Source organism: Ochlerotatus camptorhynchus, unplaced genomic scaffold (assembly GCF_037179485.1).
Source record: "Ochlerotatus camptorhynchus isolate MF236.1 unplaced genomic scaffold, CSIRO-AGI_Acam_v1.1 ptg000428l, whole genome shotgun sequence".
NCBI lineage: Eukaryota > Metazoa > Arthropoda > Insecta > Diptera > Culicidae > Ochlerotatus > Ochlerotatus camptorhynchus.
Window position 1 is genome coordinate 1,723,416 of NW_027040914.1, and position 7,874 is coordinate 1,731,289.

General features: G+C 37.5%; 1 long non-coding RNA gene across 1 annotated transcript; it reads left to right on the forward strand.

Moving 5' to 3' along the window:
* Positions 1–7,284: 7,284 nt before the first annotated feature.
* LOC135711253 (uncharacterized) lies at positions 7,285–7,551 on the forward strand. Its single transcript, XR_010518462.1, has 2 exons — positions 7,285–7,367; positions 7,401–7,551. It is a non-coding gene; the product is annotated as an uncharacterized LOC135711253 (long non-coding RNA).
* Positions 7,552–7,874: the final 323 nt, after the last annotated feature.

Sequence of the window (7,874 nt, forward strand, 5' to 3'; positions counted from 1 at the left end):
CTGTATAGCGAATTGAGCTAGCGGATGCCAAAAGTTCTTTGCCATTACGTGAAGCTAAAATACACTTCAAGACCAACAATTGAAATGGCCTTAACCCCATTTTGTAAACAAACCTTGTAAAGCCATTTTCTCGCGAACCGAAACCTACATTTGCAAACCTAAACCACAATTGGGTAGAGGAGAATTTCTCCTACCTGTTCATTATGTTGGTTTGCCTTTGCGGACTTCTGTTCGCGAGAAAATGGCCTTACAAGGTTTGTTTACAAAATGGAGTTAAGGCCATTTCAATTGTTGGTCTTGACTTCATTCAACATAAGTCGTCAGTCGTCTAAAATACATTTTTTACAGCTTCAAAACTACGTTTCACAAACATTGTAAAAATGGCTAGTCTAAGATGTTTGTAAATGACCATGATTATCTCCACCATGATCACATTCGTACGACCTTCAGAGCTTGTGAAACGTCTGCCATTATCTTAACAAGTCCGGCAACATCATGGTTATTCTGAAACGTCTGAAATTGTCTTATCATCATCAAACGTTTGCAGACGACTTTCCAACTTTACCGAGAAGTTCTTAACCGACTCGAAAAGATAGGACATGATCAGGGTTATTATTCCGATTCCTGAAAAGGCCTGAACAAGTCTGGAAGTGTCTTCCTTAAACTTGGTGGTTGCTTGCTAACTTTTCAGACGTTTTCAAAGGACTTGTAATGAACGTGGTTATTCTAAGAGTTCTGAAATCGTCATCGCATTTTGTTAAGACGTTTTCCGAGGACTCGAAATGATTCCATCGTTTGAATAAGTACGGAAGCGTCTTCCGTAAACATTAAGGATGCTCGCCAACTTGTGCAGACGTTTTCAAAGGACTCGGATATCATGGTTTGTCTGAAGCGTCTGAATTCGTCTTTATAAATTCGGAAGCAACGTTTCTCATTTGGTTAACACGTTTTCAAACGACTCGAAATGACTATGCTTATTCTGAGACGCCTGATTTCGTCTGAATAAGTTCGGAAGCGTCTTCGGTAAACTTGAAGACTGCTTACCAACTTGTTCAGACGTTTCCAAAGGACTCGGATTGATTATGGTTGGTCTGAAGCGTCTGAATTCGTCTTTGTAAATCCGGAAGCGACGTTTCTCATTTTCTTTGAAATGATGACGATCATTCAGAGACGCCTAAATTCGTCTGAATAACTCCGGAAACGTCTTCCGTATACTTGAAGGATGCTTACCAAACGTTTTCAAAGGACTCGGGATGCTTACCAACTTGATAAGATGTTTTCAAAGGACTCGGAAGCAACGTTTCTCATGTTGTTATATTATTTTCGATTTTGATCTGGTCATTTTGAGACGCCTGAATAACTCCGGAAGCGTCTTCGGTAAACTTGTAGGATGTTTACCAACTTGTTCAGACGTTTTCAACGGACTCGGAAAAGTTGAAGTTGTTTTTCATTTTTTTTTCAGACGTTACCAGACAACTCGAAAAATTGGTTATTCTGAGACGACTTTTAACTAATCCGGACATCATTTTGCGTTAGCTAGATGGGTGGTGATGAACTTGTTCAGATTCATCCAAATGATTCGGATTGATCATAGTTGGTATTAAGCGTCTGAAATCGTCTTAACAAATTTGGAAGCGCCTTCCGAGAACTTAGAGACGTTTCCCGATTTTTCAGACGTTATCAGACGGCTAAGTATGATCATGGTTATTTCGAAATCGTCTTATTCCGATTATTTTAAAACGTCTCTTAGCAATTACGATAGCGTCTTCCGTAAACTTGATGGATGCTTAACGATTTGTTCAGATGTTTTAAAACGATGCGAAATAATCCTGAATTCTGAGGCGTCTGCAGTCGTCTGTATTATTCTAGGTTGGATGTCTCTTAAACATTCCGACAGCGTGACGGATTTTTTACAACTTGTTCAGACGTTTAACAAGTTTGACAGTGTTTTCCGTAGATACGAAGGACGTTTACCAACATGTTCTGTCGTTTTCAGAAGACTCGAAATGATCATGGTTATTCTGAGGCGTGTGCAATCGTCTTAACAAGTCTGTTAGCGTGTTCCGTAAACTTGATGGACGTCTTCAGACGACTAAAAAATCTAGTTTATTTTGAACTAGTCTGAACTCGTCTTCACAAACCTGGAAGCGTCTTCCACAAACATAAAGATGAAGATGTTAGCGCCGGTGGTGTAGTGGTAAGCGTGACTGCTTTCTCACTGTTGGGTTCAATCCCAGCCGAGGTCGGTGAGATTTTTCTGAGGCATAAAAATCTCTGGTCACGTCTTCCTTCGGAAGGGAAGTAAAGCTGTTGGTCCCGGCCTATGTGTGTTTGAATGGGTGCGATATCCTACGCAGGTGTGGAAGCTTCCTTCCTGCACATTCGATTGTCGTCAACGGATGGCAATCGATGTCCGTCGGTGACTGGCACTAGATTGCGGAACAGAGACCGACGTTAAATAAAGGAAAGAAGATGAAGAAGATGAAGATGTTTTTTCAAACTTTGCGGACATTTTGAATGCGCATCGGGCTCTGCTCCGCAATCGAGTGCCAATCATCGACGGACATTGATTTTCAGTCATTGACGGCAATCGAATGCCACTGAGGTGACTTATCGAACCCATCCACCCATCCGGGACCAACCAAAATCCCAACGACCTCGGCTGGGATTGAACCCAGACTCACTGGGGTGAGAAAGCAGTCACGCTTACCGCTACACCACCGGCACCGGCATCTTGAATGCGGACAGCGGGTCAAAACGTCCTAACGTTTCTCTTATAATGAGTAGTGAAACTAGCCAACAGTTTTGCCTCGATTCCCTTTTTTTTTTGAACAAAACGAATTTTCAGACAATTTTTTTTTTAATGTTCGTTTTGTTTGGAAACGGGAATAAGGCGCTGGATTCCATATGGGATGGAATCTTTTCAAGCACTTGGCGTTTTCTTTTAAAGTATTTCATTACCATTGAATGAGCTAAAATAATCTAGGTAAGATCGTGGTGACATTTAAGACGTTTGAAGACACCACGTGGTGTCTTGAAGATTATTTTCTGTAGGTGTCTTAAAGCGTCTTCTGAAGGTATTATAAGACGTCTCTTCCGAGTAATCAAATTGATTTTGAAATTTCTGGTTGAAGCGTCTTTTTCAGACGTTTAGAGCCATCTAGCAATCCCCCCTATTCTGCGAGTCACGTGACTCTCTCTCACCGGTGAGGTGACAATAGTCACCTCGTGTGAGGTAACTCTCCATTTGATTTACATGGAGAGTCACCTCACCGGTGAGAGAGAGTCACGTGACTCGCAGAATAGGGGGGAATATTTGCAAATGTTAGAGTTATTTCAAAGTCACCTAAATTCATCATTTTTTTCCTTAAATGAAGAGCATTTTTGACAAACGCTTCGGCAGGCCGCTACGTTAGATCGAAGCAACTTTCTCATAAAATACATAGAACCAGTGCTGAGATTTGTCATTGTCATTGACAGACTTTCGCGCGATATTGACAAAATTGTTCGTCACATAGTCACTGACAGACTTGATCCTCAAAAAAACCTTCGTCAAAATCTCATTCATTTTTTCGTCAATGACAAAGATTCACCTGGTAACAAAAAAGGTAATTTAGTACATTCTGTGTCACATTATTGTTATCCAAGTAGCTCAGGACGTAGATACTTGTTCACTGAAATGGATCCATGTAATTGTTTTGCTCAAGTCATTTAATTTCGTTACAAATTTAGCTAATAAGCAAATCTGCACATGTTCGTCACTGACACCATTGTCATTGACAATTGACATGGTTTGCCTTGACTATGACTGTTAGCTCAAATGAGTGACCAAAGCAGAATTGTCAATATCACCGTGTACTGTCGAGATTTTGCAGCACTGCATAGAACATATATTTTGGAAAGTATTGGTGAGTGAATGAAAATATTTGATTTTGAATGCTTTCTTTACGAAATTACCTTGGATAACAAACGCTTTAAACTTTTTTAAGTATAATACTTTATCCAGCCCAGCTGCAACCAAATTCCGAGAACGCAAACACATTCATCGTGACAACAAACACCCAGATCAAAACCGAAATAGAATTAAAGCAACAACAAGGAAATTGGTAACATCAAATCACAAACACGCAACTCCAACGATGTTTTTCGTTCTAATATTGAGAAACGAATAATTGTTTTGTATTGAAGGTTCTTTTAGGCTATAACAAAAATTATCGCGTACAAAGAAGTGAAACAACGCAAACCAGATGAATCGAATGATTGGAATTCTAGCGAAATTGCTAGCAACTTGCCTTTTTTGTTGTCGTTGTCGTTATGTTGGTACTAAAGTGTGGGGAATTGAGGTTAGGTTCGATTGTTATTATTTCTTTTAAATTTCGATTCGACAACGAGTCGAGCGAATTGAACGGTTTAAGGCGTTTTGTTTGAAAAAAAAAACTAGAATCGATTCAAAATGATACAATGACAATACTGTTTTCCGTTTCCTCATCGCAGCCTTTGATTTTTACAGAAACACTCAAACACACACACAAATAAGAACATAAGCGTCCAATGCAAAAGAGCGAGTGTTTTAAAAACACACAAACACACACACACACACGCACACACATCACAAGTCATTCGATGCCAACAGGAAAATAGAATTTTTCAATTCCATCCATGGATCGTTTTGCGATAAGTAGAGGAATCAAAAAACATGAACAAAACTTTCGTCCCAACTTTGAGTAGAAAATTTATTTTGCACATACAAACACACACACACACACACACACACACATAAACATAAATAGAAAGAGCTATCAGCTGATCCGTCTTATCCGCAGATTTTATTAAGAACTTTTCTCCCCTTTTTGAAATGGTTTTCTTGCTACAATTTCAGAGAAAAGCTAACGACAGAAACATCAAAATACATGTTAATTGAAAAAAAAAAACAAGACATCAAACAAACTCCAATTACATAGCAAATGCACACCACACAGACATACATACATAGCTGTTTAGTTATTAGGGAACGAGTGAAAACGGAACAACCAAGCCAATTTAGCCATCCAAATTGTGTATAGGATATTGTGTGTCTCCCCTTTCTTCCTTTATTCAGTAGGCAGTTTTGAAAATGTGAAAACAAATGTGCATAATTGTAGATGTCTCTTTATATCGAAACAGAAAATTAAAGTTATTAGTAAAACAAGCAATGAATGCCAGACATGGTTTGTTGTTTTTGCAGTACTAGAATTAGCGAAGAACACACCACACCACTACATTCTAAAATGTATAACGACAAAACTAAAACAAAAGGGATACATAAAATGTCTCGCAAACGGAATCTTGCCACCACCACAATCTGAAATGATCCTCCTTTTTATTAGAAAAAAAAACAAATCGATTAAAAAATGACAACACAAAACACACAGTAGTAGCCGTCGAGAATTAACCTTCCAGCAAGTAATTGAGGTACTAGAATTTTACAAGAACGAACAATTGAGTCCATCGAATTGAAACGATTAATAAACAGCCAAGATCCAGAAATTCGTTTTCCTCTGACTATTTTTCACACATCTTTGTCGTTAGAGCGCCAAATTCCAGCAACTAAAACCAACGGAAATCTGTCCTCCAGAAAATTTGAACTTTCCATTAATCTAGTAGGATGAATGTCAAAAATTGGCCTATATTTAGTAGATCCCTTCAAAGTTTTCCCTCAATCTAGAGAGCTTCGGTTTTCGTTGAAAACGAGTCAGAATTCCAAAATTGGGAATTCAGTCACACATCCGCCCGGCCCCTCCTTCCTTCCGTTTTAGTAATAGTTTAGTAGTAAAAAATTAGCCAAGTCCTCCCCTGCACACACACACACACATTGACACACACTAGCTCCATTTGCACCTCTACTGAGAAAAAAAATACACTTCCAAACTGAGGAGGAATTCGACAAACAATAAGATTGAGTTTCATCAATTAAATGCGTCCAAACGGAGGGGATGAATCGAACATTTTGACAATTATTTAGGCGTTAATACTGAAGGAATAGAAAACCAAAATCTAAATTTTTAAAGAGACTGAATATAAAAAAAACAGAAGTGTAACAACACTGAAGTAAAGCGAAAGATGGTTTAAGTTCAAAGATCGACTAAAAACTAACTGAAACTCAACCTTCCCAGAAAGTTCTTCTCTGTTTTTATTTTCGAAACGAATTTTAGCATCTATCAAATGACGCTCAATGTGAAACAAACTAGCTAAGCAAGAGGCCATCCGTATCTAAAAAATTGCTTTTCAACCTATATTAGTCTCCAATCGTTTCAATGAAACTATATCAACACTCACGAACACAAATATATCGATCCTACAAATGTGTATCAAAACAAAAGTGGAATGATAGCAAACTTGATGCTGAAACTAAACGTAAACATTTCTAATCTCAACAATTATAGTCGAATAAAAAAAAAAACTACAACAGAAGAAACATGTTAAAAACCACATTAGTAGTGAATGCTAAGTATTAGTTAAACACACTGAACAGAAAAGAAAGAGAAACAAGTGAATAAATGTGTCATTTAACCCTAGGAAGTTTACTAAAACTTGAGAATAACTATTATCACGATAAACAAATATCAGATAAGTGACACACTCACACATGCAGAAAAAAAAAAACTTTTAACAAACGCTGAAGTGAATTTTAAGCAAAATGAAACTTATATAGTGAAATGAGACAAACAATATAACAAAGCAACTAAATTCCCCACCAATAAGAATAAAGTGAAAAAATACACACAAACACAGAGAAAGGAACAATACAAAACAGAATAGTTACACGGGAAAAAAAACGTACTAGATGTTGTTTTGACAAGTTCAAACGCTCCCACACACACACAAATACACTCCCGAAAATCTTAGATGTTACAAAACAAATATTCTCACACTCTTTAAAACCTATCACAGACACACACAAAAAAAACACACACACAAACACAGATAACAATTTTTATCTATTTAAAAGGAAACAACAAAATTCCTTTTCAACGCGACTGTAAATACTGCTTTTGTGAGCCCATAATATAAAAAAAAAACTAAAAACAATACAAAAGAAACGCATGTAGCTTATCACTCTCTGACATGCCCCAGAATGAAACAAAACTTAAAACAAGGTATACAATAAATGCAGTTACTAAAAGTAAAACCAGAAAATGGAAGAAAAACGTATATATTTGAACCTTTCGTAGTATTTGAGAAGAAAACGATCAACTAAGTGCACACACACACAAACAAATAAAATTTAAAAAAGGAACAAACAAATGAAACAAGTGAATATAATGAAAAAAAAAAAGTTGTATCTCCTACGATTACCTAAACAAACAAACAAACAAAACACTGTTGTAGTGCTGCTAACCAAAGTGTCAACAAACAAATAGAAAAAAAAGCGAATTTTCACAACCAATACACACAGACATAGGAACAGCAGAATGAATGTTCGATCAACAGAGTAAACGGAAAGTTCGGACTATCCACAGCGGACCAGAAAATTGAGCCAACTCTAGGAAGTAGTACTAGCTTACGACGATACTTGCATTGCATATACGTACACACACGCAAAAACACACACACACACACACACTTGAAAGAACTGAGAATGATTCGGCGCAGCAGCGGCGGAAATTGATGGTATTTCATCACGCGTTATTTATCTACGAACATTTCGGAATCGGTTTTTTTTTTGGTTTGTTTCCTGTGCCTAAAACGTTGGCCAGACTGAGCAGTTATAACATGTTGTAACTCTGTAGTCTGAACGTGGTATTATAAGCGAGTGATGATGTACTAGAGGGAAACTAGATTTGGTCTCTATGGTACAATTGGTGGCAAATACTAGTGGTGAGTGTGACTATTGT